At 39.5% G+C, this 27,282-nt stretch overlaps 1 long non-coding RNA gene across 1 annotated transcript in view; it reads right to left on the bottom strand.

Annotated features, from left to right (window-relative positions):
* LOC142034393 (uncharacterized) overlaps positions 1-27,282 on the bottom strand; it is a 471,960-nt gene that overhangs the window by 74,728 nt on the left and 369,950 nt on the right. Inside the window, exon 6 of the long non-coding RNA XR_012651641.1 lies at positions 1,969-2,183. This is a non-coding gene — a long non-coding RNA (uncharacterized LOC142034393). The remainder of the gene's footprint in view (positions 1-1,968; positions 2,184-27,282) is intronic.

Here is a 27,282-nt window from a genome sequence, read left to right as displayed (position 1 = left end):
TCTCTGATATACATGCACAAATAATGGGTCTGAGGAACAATTGTGAACACTTCTTTGGATTTGTGATGAAGTTAATTGCATAGAAAGGGTACATACAAACTGAAATAAGGACAAAACAGTTAAAGAAGTAATTTTACTGGTCCTATTTGAGAGTCTGGGGGGCATTTACATCTGGAAAGGTTCTTCCTCTTGAATTAATGCCTTTACATATGACATCCTTGGTGATATAAAATAAGAGAGAACCACACAGAGATCCTAATATTTGGGGTCTAACTTTCCAAGCAGGCAGCCAAAACACAATCCATCATCATGAGCTATTTGCCTTTAATAAACACCTGAAACTGCAGACAGGCCTTCTCAAGAAACTGTTGGAGTGAAAGGGCCAACCCAGAGGGGCAGCTTACAGGATGCTGATGAAGGATGTGAGTCACCATGTTGAAGTCAGTGCAATAACTCACGTATTTCTAAACTGGTCATAGATCCAAGTAACTTGTTGAACCAGTGGACACATGTGGAGGCATGGGATTTGTCAAAGTAAATGCCAAAGTTCATGAGATGATTTTGGAATTTGACCTTTCAGTCTACTTTGCTTCACAGTGTAAGCCAGTCGTTGACTCCAGTGGGCCTTATACCCAACCTGAACACAGTCTGACAGCAGCTAAAATTTTTGCTAAACACTTCTTTAAGTCTACTGTGTTGATAGAAGGTGTGGCAATATATACAAGCTAGCAATTAGCTTTTGGGGTAACTAGGTTAGTTAAATGCTGCTTACTGAGTAATAAGATTTTGTGCCACATATTGCTGCCTCACAAGGCTATTACTAGTGACAAGAAACCACATCATTACATGTGGTCATCTGCAAACCTCAAGGAAGATCTCTGGGAGGAGGAAGCTGCTGTTTAAAGAAGTATCATTGAGCACATGCTGAATAATTTCATTCCTTTTATGTACATCATGCCTGCTTTCTGCAGTCAAGATTTCTCTTACTTCTTTACAGTATGCAAAAAGGAGTTTGGTTAGTGGCTTGTGTTTGTTGAAGAGATGCAATTAGCATATAAATAGTTGATATTCAGAAGCATTCATATTTAATCAAACTGGGAAAATAAAACAGACCAAGACACACTTAACTCCCTATTATCACCATCCTTTTCAGACATCTCTTAACTCTGAGGTTTGCACACTTGAAGCGGGTAGGGCTCCCATGCCAGGGATGGATGGAGGTGAGGACACTTGGCTGCCCCCACCCTCCCACCTCTTCTCCATAAGCAGCACCACAACTGCAGACAGACACCACTAAAGCACAAGGTTGTTTCTCACAACACAGTTTTCAGGGCAGCATGCACAGAGGGAGACTGGGTAACAGACACATGACTGAAATACCTGCCAACCTCTCCTCGGTATCACCATGAATGTAAGTCAGGTACAAAAAAACCCCAAAACCAAAACATGATAAAGTGGAACTATATTGCTAAACTAAGACAAAATTTGAAAAGCCTATTAAGGAACTCTTCCCAATTACTTTGTGAAGTAAAGGAGTATTGGGATTGCCAGAATTATTGGTGAAAATCTTTTCAAATCAAAACAATAATTGACACAAAGACAAACAAAAGGAAACTTCAATTTTGTGCCCTTCCAGACTCTTTCTTCATCTTCCTTCTTAAGTATGGAATTGAGCTTTGAGATGATACAACATATGTAGAAAAAATATTTTTAAAAATCCACTAGTTCTAATCCTTAACGACCTGATTTTTATATAATGCTCTTTTAATGTCATGATAACTTTGTCAAGCTGTAGAGAATATGCTTCAAGAACCAACCTGTTTAGAAATTTCACACAGAATTTTCCTTTGCTATCTCCACTTGATATATATTGCCTTTGTGATACTTCCCCTGAAACCCTAGCTAAAGCAAACTCACTCTGACAGAAGGATTTTTGAAGCTGTTATTTTAATCTTAAGGTTTACTTACCTTTCAGAGGATAGCACGCTCATAGCCTTTACTATTGTTCACAGATTCTTTTTTCCAAAGTCTACACATAGGTCTCAAGGGTTCTTGCTCCTCAAGGCAAATTACCTCCGAGTGCTTAGGTTCACCTCCAGCTCCATATTTTTTACTTTTCATATGCTTCTTCCTTTGTGGTTTTCTTCCTCTCTTTTCCTCATTTTCAACTCTTGACCAGGACCCTTAAAGGAAAGAAGAAAGACACTTAGATACCATGGTGATGGGTGACCTTATAAAAACACAGATAAATAGACAGGGGTATTGTAATGTTTCCTTCACACTGTTTGACTGTGCTACAGTTGGATGAAAACATTTGTTCTACAAATAAAAGAAAACCTTTCAAACACTACTTTGGCCCCAGTCTTGTTCCCAGTGATGTAGCTGAGGACAGGACCTGTGTCCTCATGGGCCCTTCACCTAGTCAAGAACTGAAGAAAAACTAGTTAATGGAGAGGTGTCAATACAGCTGATTGATTGATTCTTCCATACAATAGATGATGATGTGCAAAGATTAGGAGTTTTGGTTTAGACAAATAATTTGGGCGTTTCAGAACTATAACCCCACTCTTTACTCACTCCAGACCTCGAACACAGCAACTTCTTATCATCAACACAATACATTTCAAAGCACTTTTAGTGCTTTAGTTGGAACTGGTTTGTGACAGTAAAAAGAAGAGTTTTCAGAAAACAAAGGAAAAACAGTATGAACTTCTTTAAAAGAGGAAAAAACTATGTTTAAGTTTTATACTATGTTTAAACTATGTTTAAAAGTTTACTAGTTTAAACTATGGTAAGCAAAGATGTTTAATTTTAACACCAATTGTAACAATGTAAGTATCTTCTGAATTAAGGCTGTAATACAGTACAAGGACCTTAAAGATATTTAACAACCCATGGGTCGTTTCATTCAATTCTGCAAAGAAGCCTTTAAAAATCTTATATATACAAAAAACAACTTTTTGCTCATGCAAATGAAGATGATTTTTAGCAGGCAAACTTCCTCTTTCTTCTTTTAAAGACCCCATACGAATCAGCAAAATCTGTACAAGTCATTATTTTTCTGGGGCTAAGAACAGGATACTGCAGCTCTCGTGCTTTGGAAAACAATTTGTCTGCGTTGTCCACTCAGAGTCCCAGAGAGGAAGATATCGGAGCAGCCAGAACTGGGTGTCGAGAAGCACAGTTTGTGACAGCCTAGACAAGGCAAAAAAGAGGGTGTAAAAAAAGGCCAAAAAATGAAAAAGCCAGAGAAGAAGAAGAAGCTGAAGGAAAAGGCCAAGCCTGTTTTCTCTGAGAAAAATCCAGGCAGTCCAATGCAGAGGGAATGCAGCAGGGTTATACTGCAATGTCTGGAGGTAAGATGAGCCAAGTAACAGCCTTGTGAAACACAACTAGAAATTCAGCCAGAGACAGCATTGATTTTTTATTTTTTGTCTTCTCCTCCCTGCTACCCCCTGGCACAGAAGATATGTGTGTTTAGATTAACTCATGCCCTTATTGAGTCTTGAGCAGAGAAGGGTCTGACTCAAGCACTTTTCATGCAGTCTGCAGGATTCCTGCGTGCACTCTGGGCAGATTACTGGGATAAATTAAGACCCAGCCTCTGCCCTTAACCTATAAGACAATTCACCCCGATTGTATTAAGTGGTTTAAAAAAAAAAAAAGAAAAAAAAAGGATCCAACAGACTTGCAACAAATCTTTCTAACCACTAAGTTAACACTGCATGTGATGTTTGTATGACAGATCATGTCGGGAGGTGACAGAATTTCAGACCTTGGCTGAGAAGTAAGATCAGCTGGAGGTAGATGATTTCTGTCAATAGGTGAGCTTCATGCAGCCAAAAGAGTGATGACCTGAAGCTATGGAGGCATTTTTATTTTCTTCTATTATATCTCTGGGTGTACTTGTTCAGGATATTTTATTTTAATCCACAAAGTAGCAGAAATAGTGGTGTTTAAAAGCGTGAATTACAAATACCTTTGATTTGCTGGAAGAGATGGAAAAACTGATTATGTGGAATTTGGACAGCAGAAAAGATAACTGCCCAAGATACAATGTTCTTCATGACCTAGTCCTGTCCTCATCTTTCATATCATACACACTACATCGACCCCTGCCTCTGCTTCACACACATTGCCAGTCTCCACTGCCCATTTGTCAAACCTTCCAACAAGCAACTTCTGTGTCATGCCAGCTCCTAGGCACTGGAAGGGTTCTCTGTAAAAATCCACAAGGTCAGTGGCTGTATTATCCTGCTTTACATCCTGCCTTAAAATCAACCCATAATGTGACCCTTGGGCAGCACGGGACTTTGGCAAAGTGACTGGTGTGCTAAGGTGGTTGCTGAGGTCACCGGCTGAGCTCTGCTATTGTCCCTCACAGCTCCCCCACTTGCTCGATGTTCACCAACACTCACTTTTGGGCCTGAGCCCATTTATCTGCATCGCTTTGTGGACAGACCAGGTTGGGTGCATGCTAGCTTTGGGGACATTTCTCAACTACATGCTTCCCTTTGCTGCAACAGGGCAATTCCTGATTTACACACTGGTGCAGAAGAAAAAAAGAGAATAAGCGCTGTTACACCACTCCACTGTCACCCTTGCTATCACGCCACAGTGGACTTTTCCTCTGGGGTCGGTTCCTCCTCTTCTTTTAGGCTGTCACAACCCTGCTTTGCTCATAACACCTTCTCAATTCAACAGACGCAATTTCATCTGCAGAAGGAGAAAGGCCTATGCATAATGTTCATTATATGCAAAAATTAGCGTGCCCCCACAAATCCAGCATATAGCAAATGACTCATCTGCAAGGCTTGGGCTCAACTGATGACACATAAAGACTAGACTGTACTAAGGTTAATGAACTTCAGGATGATGATTTATACTAAAGAGAACGTAACACTTTATGGCAGCTGAGACAATGTTCACTCCTTTTCACTACTTTCCTGAGGACAACCCACATTAAAAAAAAAATAGTCTGACACAAAGAGCTGTTGACAAGCATACAAAATGGAGCATAAATACTACCTACTATCCGTAGCTACACCCAGGAGACCTTCGCAGAGTGTTTGAATATCCCCTGCTCTTCGTTCACTGTGATAAGTGAAATGTGCTCTCTTAAGCCAAAAGTGCAACTGAACTTGTGGGAAGACACCCTTTGTGTACCTGCTGCTGAAGCCAGAATGCCAGCTTCTTCACACATTAAACATGCATCACTGATGCTGCTGAACTGTCCAAAAATACTCTTAAACCTTAAAAAAAACAAAACAAAACAAAAGTGAGGGTTTAAAATTCTCTCTACAGATGCAACACATTCCAAGAGCTAATTAATTTCTGTTACTTACTGAAGGAAAGAGCCAAGAGCCATGTGTTTGTGCTACTCATGTTTCTGATAGAAACATCTGATTTTGTTGTTGTTGATGAGAAAATGGTTAGGAAAGGGCATCCGAGCACTTTTCAGCATGGCTGGCAATATGGTTTCCTATTTGTTTCCTCTTTTACCTGCTACCTGCTGAAACTCGGCATACATTCTGCATGGAGCTTCACAAGCCCTGCCTGCCTGTGTGGCAAGCACCCTTTCTTAGAGATTATATTTTGACTGTGTCTTCTCACACCCTTTTGTGTGTGTTTGAGATGAGCATTAAAACAAATATGTTTTCTGTGGGGAATATTTCTGCAAATACCGGATTGAAGACTGCTCAAAAAAACCCCAAACCCCACCCCACACAGATTTTACATGCGTAAGAAATAAGCACAACTAAAACACATGCTGCCAGACTTTCCTGTTGCATGCATCACAGTGGCAGTCCCCAAACACCGATTCTGATCTGCTGCCACACTCTTCTGACATTACAACAGTCTCCTTTTTCCTGGTTAGTGTTCAAGAACTGCAGCATTAATTCCTCCTGGTTGCAGTGCCAATGACTGTACTGGAACTAGTCCATGGAATGCAGTGAATCCCATCCATTTTTTTTAGGCATCAAAATCTTAACATTGATCTTTCAAAATATCAGCCTGAGTTTCCAGAAGATGAATAGTTATCTTCAGGCAGTGTTGGTCCAGCTGAGTCTCTCTGACCTTTGGACTCACTTCCCCCACAACAGGGACAACCAATGGCAAACACTAAGGGCAACAGCCAATGATTCAGGATGTCCTCTAGCAGTGATCTTACAGTCTGTAAACAAATGACATTATTAACATGCCCAGTAGAGGCTTGGTTTTGGCTCATTCTCCTTCTTATTTGAATTAATTTCCAAATAAGACCATTTATGACCTTTATCTGAAGCAGCATTATGCAAGCCAATACTTGTGCAGGCCAGTGTCTGTATTCCAGGGTAGAAGACACCAGGAGCTAAAAGGAAGAAAGTAGGTTTCTGCTCCAAAACAAAGTGAAACCAGGAAATGCCTTTAGACAAATAAATCACAATTTCAAGTCAACTGCAATAAAGGAAGGGTGGAGTTTCCACAGCAGAGAAAGAGGTCCTCCATGAAGCCAGAAAAACTCTAGATCTAGCTTACCCAGAGCAGGTTTTTGCCACTGCTTTTTCTGGCAACACCAAGATGCAAATGAACAACAGTTGTAACACAGGTGGGAAAGAGTCTGAAGAGCTTACTCCAAACAGCAAGTGACTGTCATAAAAATGACTGTCACCTTAGTCAAGACTTGAATCTTTTTTGTTTTGTTTGCATTGCTGTGATTTCTGTTTCCTCCATACAGCAGTGAACCATGACGTAGGGAGACTGGGAAAGACATTCTGCACAGCATATCCAACACCCTGGTTATCCCAAACTTTTATAAAACATTGAATTTAATAATAAAAGCAAAGAAACTGCAATACTAGATAAGGGCAACAATCCATGCAAGCCAGTCTCTTGTGGCCAGAACCGGGCTTCAAAGTACAACTCTGCTACCTATAGTTATTGGCTGTTTGTCCCTCTCAACCCCCAAATACCCACCAACTGAAGGCTCGATGCAGTACATGTCTAATGACCTTGCCGCTGCTCTTCCTGCTGTAGCATGGACTACTGCTATAAATTTCGTTATCTCTCTCTAAAATTTGATTTGTTCTCAGTTGAACAGAAGCACAGAATTTCCCAGCTGAGTTACACATTATGGGAAAAAGTGTTCCCTTTTGGGTTTTTCAACCTGCCATATTTCAGTTCGCTTGACTCTCCACTTCTTGTTTTGTGCTGCCTTCACATTCCTTCTTACTTGCTCTAGTCTGAGGAAAAAAACATTTCATCCTTTTCCATCTGCCATTAATTATTCTCTCTACTCTAACCAGAAGCTACTGTAACTCTCCAGTATCCTTACAGAGCTGGAGTGCCCTCTGTTACCTATAGCAATGCAATCCATGGGTCTGTGAAACTCTGATTTATGTATTTCTGTGTAACTTATTTCTTCCTTCCTGAACAGAGTCTTGGTTAATCACACTCAGCATTACACAGTTTCTTTTCTCATCCCAATATTTAGATGCTCAACTAGATTCTTACTGACAAGGCAAGATTTTCACAGGAAAAATCCTCTTCTTGCTTTCTAAAAGGCCTCAGTGGTAGGCATTGCTCAGACATCCTGTACACAAGCCCTCTTTAAACAAAAATACTACAATGGTTCAAAAGCATTTATGGATGTCTGAGCTTCCAGATGCTGTTGGGCATGTCCATAGGTGTTTTACTGGAACAGACACAGCATCTGGCAGGATTGAGCCCTGAACGGACAAAGAAGAAACAGAAGCCAACAGAAGGAATCACAAAAGAATTATAAAACTTCAACTGAAAAAATGTTTTTTTTCTATGAGGATCATTTTATTCATAACTATGAGAAAATGATGACTTAGAAAATAGACATCTAGTAATGAATGATAAAAGTTAGGTTTTCCCCACTTGATGCTGGCATTATCTGGCTCTTTGCTGATAGTTTTGCTCCACAAGAGAACAAAGGAATACCTAAAAAAAAAAATATTGTCAGCAGTATGCTACAGTAGTAAAAGGAAATACTTAAATTACAGCCTGTGTGCGATACTTTCTGCCCACATGCATCACTTAAAAAAACCAGTCTAACAGGGCACATTTTAACAGGACTCAAGCAACGACAGACACTTGTACACAATGAATTGAATAGTAGGCAGAATAAAATAAATCCTTTGCGGTAGGACATAAACCATGGGAGGTTTAGTTGAGAGTTAAGCAGATCTGTCCCCATGGCCAATGACAGGAGCAGCACAGCTCTGAAAGCCTCTGTTTGGGGTGTTTGGCCCATGCCATGCCCTGGGTTTTTCTCAGAGCACCTGCAGACCTTGTTGGTCTGGCATGATGATGCTCAGAGTTTCCTGAAAGCAGACCAGAAGTGTTCACATGCGAACCCTGAATCAGTGAATCAGCTTTTGTAATGTTATTTTAACCAAAAGAAGACAGAAGGGTGAGGTATGTGCTTGTGGGAGGGAAGCAGGGCGGTATGAGGGGAGAAATGAGAGAGGAAAAAAATAACCATTTTAACTAGAAGCCCTGTCTGTACCTTTTCACTTAGTGACTTAAATACACAGATGACTATAGCTGAGGGAAATTAAATGTGAATCCTGCACAGTACATTTTTAGGAGATATAAAAATCCGATGTACTGTAAAATTTATAGCTTCCTCTCCCTCCCCAAAAAAGGAAAAGAAAAAAATCTACTGGTGGAACATATAAATATCTCTGAGGCTCTAAAAGGTGTCATAAAACCTCCCTGCCACAGATACAGTTGGCGTTACAGTAGGTATTTCTATAACACAGATTTGTTATAATTTGGGGTTTGTACATTGGGTGGTAATACTGCGATACTTTAGGCAATACGCCTATAATGTCCAACACAACAGAATGCCTGTTGGGTCTCATTTCATGTATATAAATTATATATAATCTGAACAAACACGAATGGTGGGACCCATATATAAACAGTTTTAATATTTCAACACCTACATTTCTTTATGAACCTGGGTGGTTAGAAAGGTGGTTGCAAATGATTATTTCTTTACCAAGTTCACATGGAGTAGTTTGCTCAGTTTAATAATAGTCTATCTTGTTCAGGCCGAACAAACTGGTCCCTATGGGGGGAAAAAAGCTGGGGGGGGGGGTAGTAATAAATCAATAACCCAGATGTAATCTTAGGTGTCTAGAATGCAGAGAGGGATTTTTGAGTATAATGGCACTGGTTGTCTATTGTCATTCAGACATGAGCTGCATCAGAAAAGGGCTTGTGGGAACCTGATAAGAGTTGGTCAAAAGTGGGCCATAAATCAAATGCAGGCAGTATTCTGCTGATTTCACACACACGCTCACTGGGAAGAAAAAAAAAAGGAAAAAAAAAGATAGAAAAGAAGAGGTGATAGATCTGCAATTTACTGCTTATCACATCTGCTAGAAGTTTCATAATACAAAAGCCTGACCTTCAATGAATAAACACCCTAGTTGACTACCTGTTTCTGCCTAGAAAATATGGCACTTGAGCCTCCTAGAGCTCAGAAATGCGGCTACGAAAATGATGTGACATCTCCAGGTTTAACAAGCTTCTTTTTGTTGCTAGCAGTTGAGTAGCTGTCACTTTAGTTACTAGTAGCCACTTTAGCTTCAGAAACACAGTGTTTATTGAAAAGAACTAGATACTTATTCAAAGACGCTAATAGCCTATGGGGAAAAAATAGTTCATAGCACAAGGATTATGGAAAGAGGAATGTGCATGGCTCTTTTACGTACATTTATGTTCTGCTTCTGCCTAAAGAGAAACTAAAAACTAGCAGTAACAGTAAGTAACAGTACATTGATTAGAGAGAGGTGTCCATGCTGCAATACAGGTACCTCCGCTGGGACTCTAGCCACATCAACATCCACAAGTGACCAGTGCTACTCATTTACTTCAGCCCTTTGTAAGGGTCATTTGTCAATTTTAACCTTGATTCAAACTCATATTTCAAAGCTCTGGCAACAGTTATTTCTTTAAATGTTGCATATTCATTATCTCAAGACTACTTTAAACTATTTTTCCAATTTTCACATAAATTGCTAGATCAATGCAATTTTTATCTGATATTTAATCTGTTTTCACTTATACTTTCCTAAGGACTTGCTGCAGATAATACCTATCACTCAAGTTAAGGTCCTGTATTTTTAACAAATTGGGAGGGACTGAATTACTGTATTACAGAAAAGATCCTAATAATGTGAGTTGGCAAGATATCCCTCAGCAACTCCACAAGCCTCACAAATGTTAGCCCATAGAAGACAAATCCATTTTCCACCCCAGTATCATACAAAGGGAAAAAGAGTATGAGATTAAAACAAAGACCCAAAATTAACAGAAGCCTTTCCCAAGATGCTCACACCTCATCTTGCCTGCACTGGTCTGTCAGATTCCCAATCCCTTCGAGTAACTGTTGTCTTGGCTCGAGACATTTTCTGCAGCACAGGGTCAATCACTGCTTCACAATAATGAACTGAACACTAAAAAGATGGTGCAAAGTAGTTTGAAATGTTTATTGCCCGAATTTTCTTATGGCCACTTTATTGTTCTCTGGAAGAAATCTGCCCTTGCAGGTTCAGGGTCCAGCCACTCAGTGCACAGGTAAATGCTGGAAGAGGGAAACAGTGGGACATTTGGTAGATCACTCATGTGGGGACCCTTTGCAAGATAAACTACCCATACTATATAACCAGTACAGGGCATGCACAAGACAGTCCCAGCACAGCAATTCTTCCCTCAGCAGAAGGGACTTTACTTCCCTTAGATACCCCACAGAAACAAGCTTTACTTTTCCTTGCTCAGCTGCAGTGACTTTGGTATATTATCATGTCTAACAGCAGCTGTTAGCGAGAAGACAAGAAGGGTACCAGCCTGTTTAAAAACCATTCCTTAAAACCTGGAAGTAGAATTAATGAAAACATCTCGGGTTTTGATCCTAGTGCAAGTTCTCTGCATGCTTGCTGGTCTACTTGCCACTGCTGTGCAGGCTTCGCTGTTGGAGAGGACAACGGTTATCAATCATGTCAGACCACTTTAACAAGGCAAGCAAGCTACAAACACCTCACAGAATTTATGTCACTAGGGAAGAGTCATTAATTTGGATTTCCAGCTTCCTGCTCAGGCAAAATTAAAAAACAAAATATTGAATATAGAGTCGTTTGATTTAACGCACACAAATAGGTAATTGAGTGTATATCTGCTGACCTTCCCTAGGAGGAAGGGCATAAATATTCCAAGCTGGGTTTTACAAACCAAACAAACTCTTATAATAAGAAAAAAGCAATTTAATTATTTTATATATATATATATTTGTTCACCTTGGTTTGCTAGGAGAGATTGATTCCTTTGTTAAAAATTATGTTTGGAAGGGGGAAAGGACTTTAATTTATATAAAGTGTATTCTGGGAATTAACATTCTCCCTATTTGAAGGAGAAAAACTGTGCTATTAGATTTCATTGGTACTAAAAGAAAAAGGTTGTAGGTTTATTTTTGTTTGGGTTTGTTTTGGGAGGAAGAGGGTGTTAATGAAGGCTGCTGGGGGGGAGGATGTGGGGTGCAAAGTTAGATTTTTGCAGTGCTTTACTATGCATCTAATGCATCTATGCATCCTTGTTTGTGTTTTCCACATACGTGGATGCACGTGAACAGGTCTACAGCTTTATTCTGATAGCCGAGTTGTAGCAATAGCAAGGCTTTGCTGGTATCACTCTAACACTCCTAATTGAACATTAAAATTAGCAAATTGAGTTCCGTGCACAGACTGTGAATTCCTACCCTTCCCAAATACAAAATACCTATTTCCAAATCTCTTAAGTCCTACATTGTTCCAAACACAGACCTTCCCTAGCAGCTTCCTCTCCTGTCTTCTGACATCCCCACTCCTTCTCCCTCTCATCAAGGTGTAGGATCTCAGCTGAATACTCTAACGATGACTCCACAGGCCTATTCCTTTGCCCTTCTGAACCAGCTTCAGCAAGGTTTGGTCCAGCTTTCCTCTTCTTCTTCTTCAAACCCTGCCTTTGTTACCCGGAAAAACACAGGGTCTCTTATATGGGACTACTGAAGGACTTCACCCATTTTCAAGCCCTAGTAGTCAGAGGGACTGGCTGAAAAAGTCCTTTCTCAAAACAACCAGGATATGCTAATCTTGGCAATTCCCTGGCAACTTCAGCTGGGGTGCCTTTTTTGCTAGAACAAGATCTTGACTGCATTTTACTATTCAGCACTTTGCACTGAATTAAAAGAAAATAAAAATCTACAAACCATATGGAGGAAACACGGATTAATCGGTGTAGGAAGCTCACGTTATGCGTACGTGCTTATTAGAAAAAGGCTGAATTAGAAACACTGCTTAGCTGAAACAGCTGACTCATGTTGCTACAGATTGAATCAAGTCAAAAGTACTTTGGGGCTAATGGAAATATGTCGTTCTCCCAGTCCTAAGCCAAGAAATATTTATGTATTATCACAAGCCTGTGTCCTGCATAAAACCTCAGTTGAAAGTTAATTGCTCTGAATGTCTCCAAGACTTTCGGTTGGCCTCGCAATCCTACCTTATAGAAATTCAACAGATGTCCCTGTATGGAGCTGTCTGGGCTTGTGCTATGCCCTTACATCCTAGAGTCCACTTTGAGGCAAAATAAGGAGAAAGAGTGATCAAGAGGTGGAATGACTGTGAAACACAGAGCAGCTCACAAAAGGGAGCTTAAAGAGAACTCTTCCCAGGAGGAAGGAGAGGATAATTAGAGTTTAGTGAGAGTCATTCTCTTCCCTTTCAACGCAACTCATAAGGGATATGTGTTGATTATCAAATAAAAGAGGATAATGCATTGCTGAGAGACTGTACTGTGCAAATATTCATTTGAAAATGTTTACACTACAAATTTAGCTCATTTCCTGCATATCTATGCACAGATGGTAATTTCCTCAGATTCAAAACTGGTTGAGAAGAGGGGGAAACTGCTCACAGAAATGCTAGCAAATTCAAAGGGATCTCTACGTGGCAGCAGCCCAAACATTTTGTTTTCCAAATCCCCTTCTCTCTTTTTTCTCCAGCTTTCATTCTGTAAAATGGTAATCACCCTTACACACTTCAAGGTTTAGTAACGGCCAAGCAAAAATAAAAGCAATTGCAAAATGTTTTCTAGCAAACTATTCTAAAGCAAATTTTACACATTAAAAATTTATGAACAATATAACATTTTTGTCTTAATCCTAAAAATTAAAATCTGCTTCTAATTATACATTACTTCAATTAGTTATAAATTCCAGTCAAAGCCATCCAGCAGTCTGTTACACCCAGTATTTTTTCCCCTATCTCATCTTAGGCTCCAAGTCACCAGTGAGATGTGCATGGGAAATGTAGATTGTTGGATACTTTTCCTGCAAAAGTCAGACACATACTGTAAACAGATTACTCTTACCCAATTACTAATTTAAGACTAATTTGTTTATGTTTTAATTCTTCTGTAATTTGTTCTTCCTGTAAAACAAATAAGATCTGATCATGTAGTTAACAGCTATAGCCTAATATCCCTACAAAAATGATGGAGAGGTCACGCTTGCTCCACCAACCCCAAGTGCTATCCCCCCTTCTCCATCTAAATTACTAGATTAATAAAAATTTAAAAAAAAATTCTAACATTTAGTATAAATAACAGAGCTATTTTATGTCTGGACAACTGCTTCCTGAGAGTGCAGATGCAGGACATACTTTCAAGCTCTTCCTCATGACAATAAGACTTTTGCAGAGGGTATTGAAGGTTATAGATACACGGAAGTAACATAACTCCAGAGGATGACAATTTAGAGCTAACATCAGGGGAGTTGTCAACAACATTGACAGTAAAGCTTAGTTCTGGTATATTTTAACTTGGATCATTCCAATTTCTTCCATGCCCATTAATAAAAAGTGAAGTGTACTGCAGAGAGCAGAGTAAGAAAGGGTATCAGTGTGGTAAACAAGGTATAGTCAGTCAGAAAAGAGCCTTTTCCCAGCATAAAGAACTATAGTTTCCACTCTGCACTCCTTAAGTATCCTGTGCTCTTTTCAGGTCCTCCAGTGAAAGCACATCGAAATAAAAAATATTATTGCTGAGTTAGGACAAACAGCCTTACCAGCAGGACAGCATGCTTTGGAGGTCTACACCATAATGCTTTGAAAGTCCTCTTGAAGACTTCAAGGAATAAAATCCATGCAGAAAGACTTTATTTGAGCAGCAGCCCTCATTTCCACCATGTAAAACATTTCACAGCTTGTCTCATTACAGCATTTGTAAAAACACTGTCTGAGAGCAGTGGTGCATAAATGAATTATTTAAGTTTTGCAGCAAATCACCCTGATCTTGTGTGCAGCTTCTTAATGCACTCTAAGTGAGCCCTAGGAGGCAAATCATAGTAGACAAGGGGTGTAATGTAAACCAAATTTTATTAGCCACGAAAAGCCACACTACAACATTTATTAAGTATCAAAGACAGTGCATTTAAGTAAGTTTGATTCGGTAAATACTAGCCAACATTGTGTCCATCTTCCCTAGTTCCAAAGGCTTTTTTTTTTTTCCTTAAAAAAAACCCATAATAACAAAACCCAACATCAAAACCAAAAATAGCTGTTAATTTTCTTGTCAGTTCTGCTAATGTAACAGGTCCTCTCTGTTTTGCAAATAGTAATTTTCAACGAACTACCATGTGTCACAAACAGTCTGCAGCTCTCTAGCCTTAATACTCTGCAGAAAACTAAAAGTGCTTTAGTATGTTATCATCCACTCCTTATCAGCGCGAGCTCTGTGGACCCTGCTGCCCTTAGTAGTCTGGGAAACACACACCACCCACAGCCCCCTGCCTTGCCCTCAATAAACAGGCCTCAAACCCTCCTAATATTTTCCTATTTTAGGCAGCTGCCTCTTGTATTGCTAACATGGAGCAGACCTTCAAAACCAAAACTATTTCTGCCACAGCTCCATTTTCAATATGGTACAAAATTTAAAAGGCAGCATAGCAAAGCCTTCTTCCACACCTCTGCCCTCCTCCTACCTCATTAATTGAATCTCAAGAAAAAACTAAGCACCGCCTCACATGCCATACATTTACTACACAAATCATCTTTTATCTTTGGCCAAGGAGATAAGTCCAAGTCCAGACAGACAATAACAATAAAAAAAATTAAATATACCAAAGTACTCAAGGGGCAGACACTCACTGGTAAATATTTAGTGCTCTGATAGCGCAATTTGGGTATTTGTAAAATGCAGCCGGTTTTCCTTTGTGCGAGCATCTCCCTTGCTCTCTCCAGCTTTGGGCTGCTATAAAAAAAAATAATTGGTAAGTTCTCCATGTGCCCTGAATGCTGAACAAAGAAGTGGTGCTTAAAAATACCCATCCAAAGCCACATAGGCTTATAAGTCCAAGTCCCCTATCCTTCCCACCACAGGAGAGAGCATAATTAGTGCATCAGGAGTGCATCAGGACTCCTCCATTGTGTGAGATATGATGGTGGTACAAAAAACAACAAACAAGCCACCCAAACAAGCAAAGATTTGGCTCTTCTGCTCTGAAAAGTTATAGAAACTTCCTACTACTACTCACTCTCCAGACTACTGAATCCTGGTTCCCCTTCTGAGAAATCACTTGTTTTCTTTTATTTTCTTCTACAATGCTCAGAAAACAGCCAGCTGAAGACCTGGTGCCTGAGGAATGAAGGAAAAAGTAGCAATTTTAGGCACGGGGACCCCATTAGCCCAGAGTCATGTGGTGACTCTCACTGAATCTTCTGAATCTTCTAGATGGTGGGACACAGAGCCTGCTCTAGGTGTGCAGATATGTGTTTGTGCAAACAATCAGCTCTCCTCTCTCATTGGTTTAGTTGAGCATCTCTCACCGAGTAAGCTCTGAGCTCCAGAGATGACTAATATTTGCCATCCCAGCTCTTTCTGCCCTCACCAGGATTTAGCAGAACCACCATGCTGGAACCATGCTGGTTCTTTAAAAAGAAATGGCAGAATTTAGCCTGAAATTCTGTAACTTTTTTTTTGTTTTTCCCTTCCTCCTTCCTTCCTCTTACTAGAAGAATCCATTACATTACTCTCCTTTTTTTGGGAAGGCTCTTCTATGGGCGACTGCATAAACAGGATAACCAGATTGATACTTTTAAACTGAAGAAAGCAATAATCTTTTTTCTAACTGGAAACTTCCTACCATTTTCTCCATAGCTATTTACACTTTCCAAAGCAAAAGGGAAAAACTCTTCACACTTTTTCATTGACTTGCTTTTTTTTTCACCTTGCCTTTTTTTTAAAAGAAAAGACCCAGTTGTGAAAAAAGGTAACTCTTTTTGCAGAAAATACTAATTCTGCATGATTTTGAATTGAATGTATCTGGAGTGGGGGCTGCTAGACAAAGATTTAATAAAGTTACACAATACACAGTAAAAGTAGCAGATAAGTAGGCCTTCTCTGCAGCAGGACGCAACAGATGTTTCAGAGGAATGAGCAAGTTTCACTTACAGTCCAGATGTGTAATACATACAGAGAGAGCAATGGGAACCCAAAGGAAAAATGATGCCACTTATAGCCATCCATGAAGAGATTATTTTCCTATAGAAAGGAGCAATCAAACAGTTGTCCAACTACTTAAAACAGGAGATGTTCATCTTTCAGCCATCCACATTTGAAGAGGTGCTGCTGAAACTGGCCTGGGAATCCAGCAGCTTTAGAGAGCGTATCGGCCAGAGCAGAATTTGCCTTCCACTATAAAACAAGCTATTGCTTTCCATACCTCATCACCACCAGAAAAACTAAACTGAACCAACCACACCACTGCTGATGCATGGACACAACATATAATTACAGAAGATACCATTCTTCCTATCTGGGTTTTCTATTCCTCTGCAGTTATGTTCTTACTCCCTATATTAAGAACTATTCCTATCAAATACAAGGGGTATGATATTTAATGCTCAAATATTAAATATTTCAAAGTTCAGAAGAAAAGTTCACTACCAAAGGAAAGTATAAACAAGGAGATGATAAAACAGTCATCATAAAACATGGTAATAATCCCTTCAATGGCACATCTTGCTGTTGTAATTAACTAGTAACACATTCCTCCCATGTTTCAGAGAGTTTTACTGCCTTAATATATTAACTGAAGCTGTTTAGCAGAATCAGCATAACTCAATCATCATTTTCCTTTTCCATCTAGCATGACCAAGATTCATATCAACATAGAAGTATTTTTAGTTCCTATCTTACAAATATGTCATGCTTTGATCTGTTATCAAGAGAATATCCCAATTACACCACTATGTTCAAGACTTAACTGCTGTGTCATTTATTGTGCATGTTTCCTGATAGACAGCCTTGATAGTGCATTGAGTCAATAGATACATTTACGTTTGATAGTTAAGTCTGTGTTATATCTTCTAAGGAACTATTAGACTGCATCAAAGCTATGTTTTATATGCAATTTTACAATCCTCTCCCTTTCTCCACTATTGTTGTTTGTAGAAAATCTGATAATTGGTATTGACTGACAGTTTTTTTAAGTGAGCATGAGTAATCACATCAGATTGAGTTACACTTTCTAAATGTTCCTAAAAATATTCTATTATCCTGATTATTGATCAACGGAACGTGTTTGGTTTATAAATTTAAGTTTCTGTAACAGAGACTGTTTCAGGAAGGCCCACCACCAGCAACTTCACAGCCCCTGGTCAAGGATGTCTCGAATATTCATATTTTGTTTCTTCCCCTGAAAGAAAATACATATTACTTAACTCTTTAGGCAAATTTCATTTCTTTAAGTGCAAATCAGTTCCCAGTGAAATTCTTCTCAGGGAGAAAGGAAAGTCAGATCTGGAAAGCTAAACTGCTCCAAAGTCATGTTGCTAGTGATTTTAGTAGCCTTGATTTTCCAGTGCTCAGCTGGAAGACATCTCAGAAGGCCAGTAAGCAGTCACTCCAGTAAGCTTCTGAAAACCAGCTCCTTTAAGATGTTTTAATCTAAACTCCTCAAATTCAGAGCAGCAAAATTAACGAGTCACAAGTGAAAATTACAGGGGGACGTCCTGCAAACATGCTTAATTTTACCACAAATTGTGCTGGGTAAGTGTTGGTAAGATCTGGACTTAGCCTCAAAACTGTCTGCATTTTACAAATACCCAAGCCTCAAAATACATAACTATTGGGATGTTGGCCTTGCATAGGACTTGCTAGTGAGGAACTTCATCTCTTTGAGTTCTCCCAAATGCAATCAGTTTGACCCTGTACATATGCAGTAATCCTTTTGGTGTGGTCTTACACACGTACTGAAGTCAGAATTTTAGCTGTCTGGTGTTTCTGCAAGCACAGGAAATGCACACAGCACCTATAAAGCAGGTCAGCCGATATTTCCATTTTAAACACTGCTTTCAGACAATTACAATCACTTGGAAGGAAATTCTTCAGATTGGGGTTTTGTTTTAAATACAGATTTGGGGGACCTCGTGTTTTGATTTTGGAGTTTGTTGGTTTTATTTGTATTCAGAAAAATATTGAGATGGAAGCTGGGAGGTATCATGTGAACTGGCTGAATCACCACATTAACTAAAAATTCATGAGAACTGGGGCTACAGACATCTCAAAATAAATGCATAGCTCTCCACATTACTTTGCTTTTCTCATGCTTAAAAACATTCTTCCAACCACTTAACTGTTTCATGCTTTGAAATAAAAGCTTGAAATTTGTCAGCAGCTGCTCTGGTATTAGATAAATGCCTTTTTGTACTTCATAAAAAGTTACCTAAAGTTGGTCAACTTATAAGCCTTTAGGGAAAAATAATAAAATCAGTTCACACCTAATCAGAAAATATTTCTTTGACTTCATCTGCTAAATTCTCTCCAGCCTGCAACTCCAGTGGGTTGGCTTCTGTCTGAAGCTGCAGAGACAAAACAGGGCTTTCCTTAAAATTTCTTCTTCAGGTGCCAGGCAGAGAAGTGAGAAAAGGAAAATGTCTCGTGCAATCTTGAGGGTCTCCTCCTCACCACTCCCACCGTACCAGCTACATACACTTCAACTTCTTCACCAGTGAACAAGAGTTCCATAAATAACAGACACTTTCTCTACATAATCCTGATTTATTCCCAGAGAGTCTATGTTGCACCCTGATTCCAGCCAGTATGGAAGAAATATTATGACTCTGAGAGAGGATCACAGAGCAGACATGCTAGAAAGGCTAAATTAACTTTGCCATATTGGCAAAGGTACCACATTTGATATAATTTTTGGCATCTAGCTTTAGAATTACTTTGAGACAGTGTAAAATGGCTATGTAACTGTGCAATTGAACATCTTTAAGAATATTCATTGAACTTCATTAGACAGTACAATCTATTTCCCCCCCCCCCCCAAATCATTGCCCAGTATTTAACCTTCTATTTCAAAAGTTCTCACTAGCTAAACTCTGCTCTTATTTCAGCATTTAAAATTCCCACTGACTTTGGGGAGAGAGGATTTATGTCAATGATGCATATTCTGAAAATCTCACTGGCAATACAATGAAGGGCTGCAGTGCTAGAAATACTACAAATGGAATATTTTACTAAAGTTGGTAGTGCCAATACAATCTACTTCAGCTTATATTGCCATGCCATAAACATATTGTGGGATAATGAAAACTGCCCGGTATAGGAAAATGCTATTAAACAGTCTATTTTTGTCACTTGGTTTGCCCAAAGTAAACAAGGGAATGCTCAGCCCAGCTTTAGTGCTTCATGAGTCACTGTGCTAATTTAAAAAAATCTAGGAAAATCTGGTACTGCAAATATTTCTGAATGCACAAGTCCTCAGATTAATTTTTTGAAATAATTTTTATCTTCATTAAATTAAATAATTTAAATTTCAATATTTTAAAGTATTTAAAATAATTAGTAATTAAAGTAATTAAAGTAGTAGTAATTAAAGTAATTAAAATAATTAATAGGGATACACTCTGAAAAGTCCACAGATAGACTAATAAGGCCATACATCTCCAATTTATATCCATCAATGTCTGAGAAACTGTATAGACAAAAGCTTTTCATAATAGATGCAACACAATTTATTATCAATAGTTGTATGGAGTAACACAGATCAGAAAGTGTTAAGGTATAAACTTTTGCAGACTTATTCACATTCCTAAAAATTTAAGAGACAAGGCTCTAGTTCTTTTGAAAACCAAAAAAAAAGAAATCTTTCTATTAAAAAAAAAAATCTTGTCAATGCGTTCACCACATTTCAGAAAAATCTCATCTAATGATTCCAAGTCCTTTTACAGAAACAGTATTTGGAGGTATTAGTAAGTATTTCAGGAAAGAATTTCATGAATGGCCTTCATAAAAATGAAAGAGAACACCACATTTCCCCAATTATACAACTCTTACTGTTTTCATTCTCTGTCCTTTCTTTGAGTGGTAAGGGGGTTTTTCCTCCCTTTTTTTATAAAGGTAATATGTCAAAGAATAATTGGGATAAGTATTGGGCTGGTTTACCTCCCCTCCTACTTTTAGAATACTGCGCAACGACTTGTCTACATGTGCAGTCACCGACAGGTTTTATCTTACTGGAAAGTCAGCCCAATGTGTAAAACCTGCTGCCCTCATACCCTCCCCCATGTGTTCCCTGACCTTTTTGAGCCACACTGAAAATATAAGGATGACTGACTATTGCTGCTGATATGGGATTTAAGCCTAGAAGGAGAGAATGTACGGGAAGGCTGGAGTTAGTTTTTTTGAGTCTGATTTGTTTTATTACATTTCTGTGAAGCTTAGTTCATTAATACAATTCTTCCTATAAAAGTTCCTCAAGTTACTTGTCCACAGTGCTGTCTGTGGGAAAGTAGAGAGGTACAGAAGATCTGAAATGAAAATGCTTCAGAACTAGTACAGAAAATTATTGTCAAATAGACTTGAAAAAATACTCTCAGTAATTTTCATAAGGGTTTCAATGTAACTTTTTATATATCTAACAATGTTATTCTTACTCAAAGAAAAGGGAAAGGGGATTTTCTTTTACATGTATTTTTGCTAGTAACACATTATTAGGCAATAATAATTAAACCTGCTGTTGTTGCTCTTAAGTATTTTAACGCCTCTTTATCCCACATGCTAATAGTGACTAAACTACAGGTGCAAAAAAAAAAAATTATGAATCACTTTTTTTGCTGTGGCTTCACCTGGAAAGAAGACAAAGCTGTCTTTGGACCAAGAAGCAAGTGTGACCTCATGATTTCCTGGTGTTGGGAACTGCTAGCCAGCCTCTACTGTCAGCCACACCTATGTCAACTCATGCAATTCAAATTAAGCAAATTGAGTTATTCCAGATTTACATTACTAGAACTAAAAGGAGAAGATGGCCTTTCAACGACTTTTACAGGCTTCACTGGAAAGTGGATTTGTCATGTTTACAGGAATCTGATGTTTTCATGGCTAAAGAAGAATAATGAGGAAGAAAGGTATATATGGGTAGTCAAAGTCATATTTATGCTTCTGATATGTGGGGGTTTGTCTTGTGGGATTTTTTTAAATCCTTAACCTCATACTACACACAGAAGTAAAACAACACAAGCCCCATTATACTCATTGTATTCAAATTCTGGGCCAGCAGGAAAATAGTGAGAAGTCCAAATATACCTTGAAAAATCCCCTAAAATTCTCCAAGATGTGAACCCACAAGACATTGGACACAGATGAATGCTGTGAATTTAAATAACTCTCAGGAAGACAAAGCTAGTAGTTCCTGGGCATATAAATATATTTTCACTAGTTAGACTGCAAAAGATCAGGGTTGATAAAAGTGATCTCATTTTCTCCTTACAGAAACTTCAAGTTTCCTCAAGAAAAATGAACTTCAGGTTTTAACATCCACTGGAAAGCAGATTTCTAAAGGTCTGAGGGACAGATCAGAATGAGTTATTTAGTGTCACACACTATAAGTACAAGTCTGTAACCTCTGTGACTCTTTAAAAGAAGGAGAAGAAAAACAATTTTTCCCTAAGAGTGATGTCTCCCAAAATTATGCGTCTGGTAGCCTCTGCTTGTAATTAGATCGGAACCCAGGCAAGAAGCAACATGCAAAAGTGACAAAGCAAAAATGAAAACACTCAGGCGCACAATCTTTTAGAAGAAAAGTTTCTCAAGGCAAGTTTTCCCTGTAGATTAAATTCAACTCTTGGAGAAGTTTCAGCCTGTATCTTAACCAGAAGTATTGTCAACCTTCATTTGCCTTGCTTGCCATTTGGGAGAGCAGGTTCTATCCTTACAAGAAGAAACAGACTAGGAGACACATCATGCTTACAATTAGCTTGCTAAGAGTAACTGTTGGCTTGTTGAGAAGACCCACACAATGTACCACTTAAATCCTTTGGATGGAGGTGAATTCCATCTGTTGCAAGTTTATTCCCTGTATTGAGTACTGGAGCCATATCAAATACAATTAGCTTCACTGTAACACAGTGGAACTCATTACAACTAGATATCACTGAGGCCAAGGCCTTGGCTGGAATCAAAGAATCACGGGGCACTTATATGGTTATGGACACCATCTATAGTTACATTAGACAGGATTTAAAAAAAAACACACACACATTTTAAAGAAAATAAATCTCCAGGTTTTAAGGCATAAGCCAACTTTTCCCTGAGAAGTTGGGAAGAAAGTTTCCTTCTAAGTAGGTTATTCCGCAATGGTGGTGGGGAGAAAGGATCTTCCCCATCTCTAACAATGGAAAAGTACCTCATCTAACCAACTGTGATCTTACAGGCCACCTCTGCAGGCTCTAAAGAGGAATGGACATCTCCAAACAGCAATACATTCTCCATGCTGGGCTGAATTGCCCAGCAGACGTACTTCTTTCTCTCACTGATACAGGATGGACTCTAGACAATGGTGTTTCACCTCACCTAGAAGCAGGCAAGCTAAATCCCGCCACTGTGTACTTTTTGGCTTCCTAAGACTGAAGCATCTGATGTTTAACCCTGCTGCCTCAACCACTGTATTCTCACATTAGGGCAATTTCTTTCTTATCTCAACCAGACTGTCCTGGTTTTGGCTGGGATAGAGTTATTTTTCTTTCTAGTAGCTGGTATAGTGTTATGGTTTGGATTTAATATAAGAATAATGTCAGTAACACACTGATGTTTTTAGTTGTTGCTAAGTAGTGTTTAGACTAAGTAAAGGATTTTTCAGCTTCTCACGCCCAGCCAGCAAGAAGGCTGGAGGGGCACAAGAAGTTGTGAGGGGACACAGCCAGGACAGCTGACCCAAACTGGCCAAAGGGGTGTTCCATACCAGGTGACATCATGCCCAATATATAAACTGGGAGAGTTGGTCTAGGGTGGGGGCAGATCACTGCTCGGGAACTGCATCAGTCAGTAAGTGGTAAGCAATTACATTGTGCATCACTTGTATATTCTAATTCTTTTATTATCTTTGTTGTCATTTTTTATTATTATTTTCTTCCTTTCTGTCCCATTAAACTGTCTTTATCTCAACCCATGAGTTTTTACTTTTTTTTGATTCTCTCCCCCATCCCACTGGGTCGGGGGGAGTGAGCAAGCAGCTGCATGGTGCTTAGCTGCCAGCTGGGGTTAAGCCACAACACAGACCTACACAACTTCAGGGGTTCAAACAGCTCTCTTTTTAGACAAGTAGTAAGATTAAATGAAGTGATCACAGCAATAACTTGGATCAGTGTTAATATCGCAAACATATAAAAGTTACCCTCTTAGTTTGAAGCCAAATCTAGACAAATTCAAAACTAAACAAGGCATTAATTGTAAATGACCAGGATAAATAAAAACTTCTGAAAGGTGTAGCAGGTCCTTAAAAATTGCATTCCCATTGCTGCTAGCTGCCATTCTTGAGACTGAAACCTCAGCTCAATGCACATTGTTGGACATGTCAAATAAATTACTAGCTGAGAGTCTTATACCCTGTGTTAGGCAGCAGGGCAAACTAGATGATGATAATGGTACCTTCAGGTCTCACAATCTCCAAGCAACCAGTCCACCAAATGCACGAAGAGGTCAAAATTCTCAATTGCTATCCCTGCTTCTTGCTCCCTCTTACAGAATTTCACCCCAGAAGGATATAAGCATGACCAGAGGATGGGGCAAAACAGAGAGGAGAAAAAGGGTAAGAAAAGGCGGCTGCATACCCAGCTGACCCTTTGGTGTGCTCTGCAACGGGTAGATGCACACTCACAGAGAACTGTGGGGATGCCAAAAGGGAGGAGAGAGACTCCACAGGGTCTCTCGGGTAAATCCATGCCTGAGTTTCACCACAGCAACTGTAGGGAGAGCATGGCCTAATTCTTTCCACAGTCAATATGTGCGCAGGTGTGCTAAAGTGAGAGATTTCTGCTGCTTGACACCAGTGACACAATCATAAAGGAAAAAAAAGGAAAGGAAAAATCAATAATAGCTGGACATTCATTTAAACAAATGCATCATCCCATAAACAGTGCAGCAGCTTTCAAATGTAAACAAGAAAAGGTGAACTTTGTTCACATTATGTCTCCAGCTGTTTTGTGTTTCAAGACTGTGTGCCACAGCTGGGCTGATGAGCTCTGAATCCTGGGAAAAGGGGAAATATTTAACCTAACTTAAACAGAAAGAAGCAAGCCTCAATGGTGAGAGATAACAGGTGGGAGTTGTGCTCTGCTGCTGTGCCTGGAGGGTAAAATCTGGCATGCAGAGGTAGCTTCAGAACAAAAGTCATCACAGCTGCTGTTTGCTGTTCTCCTCAAGTCCTTCCCTATTTATTCAGCATCACTGACAGCACCCTAGCAACATTAGTTTAAGTCACCATCAATTGTTATAAAATTAGCTCATGCTCCTGAAGCCAGGGCAAGATGTGGGTGCCATTATCTGCACGTCTGTGCTTCTGTATGTCTGTGTAGAGAATGTGAGTGTAAGCCTCCCTCCCACTAAAATATTGGGATAGCTGCAGTAGAACATGGGTCAGGTTTTTCCAATCCCCAAACCTGAAAACCACTCCCAGAATGAAAAAAAGAAGCTTAAGAGCAATCCCCGCCCATATTTGCAGGACAACAGTGTTAACATGAATTTATCTTAGCACGGGGGAAAAACTGATGTAAACCCTCTGCCTTAGTTCCGTTGCTGCTTTCTCCCTCTCTAGCTTGCTTTAATGTCAGGCTTTTAAGACTGCAGTGGTCCTCTGGGTCTTGAGCCTCTTTCTGAGGCACAAAAGTCAAATCCAACATTGGCAGATTTACACTGTATGTTAAAATTGGGTGCTCAGGCCCTCCCTTGTACCGGTACAGCAGACCCCACCTCCTGTATCATCAGCACATTACACATAATGTGCAAAGTCTTAATCCACTACAATTCCAAGATGTTTGCAACTACCAAATGGAATATGGCAACTACCTGAAAAAGAGCAGTATGTTTAGACCAGCACAGCCTCAAACTAGCACTGAACCTGTTACCGTGTGCCCTTCCTTTTCTAATTTTTATCATTGTTAAAAAACCCAAATAAATTTCAGACACATTCTATTGACTGAGAAAGAAAAGACAATAAGCAAAATCCAGCCTCCCTCCAAGCCACTGGCAAGAATCCAAGTGGTTTAAAAAAAAAATTAAAAAAAAAAAGGGCAGCAATGTGTGGGCTCTTTTTAGTATGCAACATTCAGCAGGATTTATTTCTTTTCCTGGGGCCCTCTCAGGACTACCACTATGGATGCAGGTGCCAGTTATTTAGCAACAAAGAGGGACAAACAAGTAAGAAAATTAGTAAAATGGCAGCTTGAGTGGCATATTAGAATTGCCTAGTATGTTGTTTCCATTGCATAGCAGATTAAAAAGACTCACATCAGTGCATGTACAAATCGCATCATAAGGAGAGGGCTTTCAAAAGCAGATCTGCAGGGGTACTTCTGTACCTCTGGCACTATTAGTCCGCATAAGTGGATGAAGTTACAGCCTGGACCAGAATTTAGTGCAAAATCCCTCTCGTGCTGACCCTTACAGGGGCCACAAGCAGCAGCCAACTACACAGGTACTTTCCAGCAGAAAGGACCAGATTTTTAAGAATACAAGCACTAAGAGAGAAAGGCACAAAAACACCTTCAAAAAACTTGTCCCAGTACCTTTTGGTCAACCCAGAACAGTCATTGCACGGGGAGGTGAACCTACAGCCCACTCACTCCCAAATGTTCGCAAGCATAAATAGTGGGAAACTGACCGTCCCTTTTTCTCTGCATGCAGGAGAGCAGCCAGGATCTCACACACAGCCATTACTCCTCCAGTCATATGGGAAAAGAGCAGTGCCTGCTGAACATGGGCACTCCTTAATCTCCTTCATAAAGGTCTTCCCCTCAGAAATGTTGCTCAAGCTGCTGCTGAAAACCCCAGCTGGGATATGAGCTTTACTGGACAAGATATTCATTGTTCAATTTATGGCTTGACTGTACTTGTAGAAATGTATTTCACTTCAGCATCAGATGAGCTGGATGAAGGGAAGCAAGGAAGGAGTTCATCAGAGGGTTTCTTTCTTTGATTTGTTTTCTGAATCACTGAAATGAAGATGTTTGTCTAGCTCAGTGATGGGTAAACATCTTTGCTTTTCCCTGCATGTCGTTTTTTCACTGGTAGGATTTACAAATTCTAACAATTGCATTTCTGAAGGATATACAGAGGCACACACAGACGCAGAGACAAGAAAAAGGGAGGAAAGTTTTCTACCTGCCAGAAGCCAAAAACTGCTCGGAGTTGCACTCATGTAAGTCTGCAGTAACCCCAGCATCATCAATTGGGGCATGCTAGTGAAAACAAACACAGAATTCAATTTCATTCAGAGAAATAAAACAAATAAAAAGAATCTATAGCCTGAAATTCTAGAAGCAGAAGAAAACCTACAGTTACGTTCACTGTAACAGATTTTGGCGACAGAGCTGTTTTGTAGGAGGGACATATTGTGAGCACCAACTGATAATGCAGGACAATACAGCAGTTTGATCAGCATGTGTTTTATTTCACTGCTGAGTACCAGGACTGTCATGAAACGAGGAGAGGGAGGCTCTGCCTGGATGATGGGCATCTCTAATGAGGCTTGGTCACTCTGTGTGAAAGCCAACCTTGTCAACCTACAACACACTGCCAGTGCACAATCTCATATGTTATCATTCAGCTTATAATGCAGCTACACTTCCATACATATGCTTATGAGCATATTTCAAAAGCAAAACAGGATTTACCGTAGGGATGTAAAGAAGTTACCATGAAGGAGTTACTTTTGAGGCTTTCTAAAGTATGTTC

This window comes from Buteo buteo, chromosome 9 (genome assembly GCF_964188355.1).
Source record: "Buteo buteo chromosome 9, bButBut1.hap1.1, whole genome shotgun sequence".
NCBI lineage: Eukaryota > Metazoa > Chordata > Aves > Accipitriformes > Accipitridae > Buteo > Buteo buteo.
Note: the sequence above shows the minus strand (reverse complement) of the source record. Positions and strands in the feature narration are given on the sequence as shown.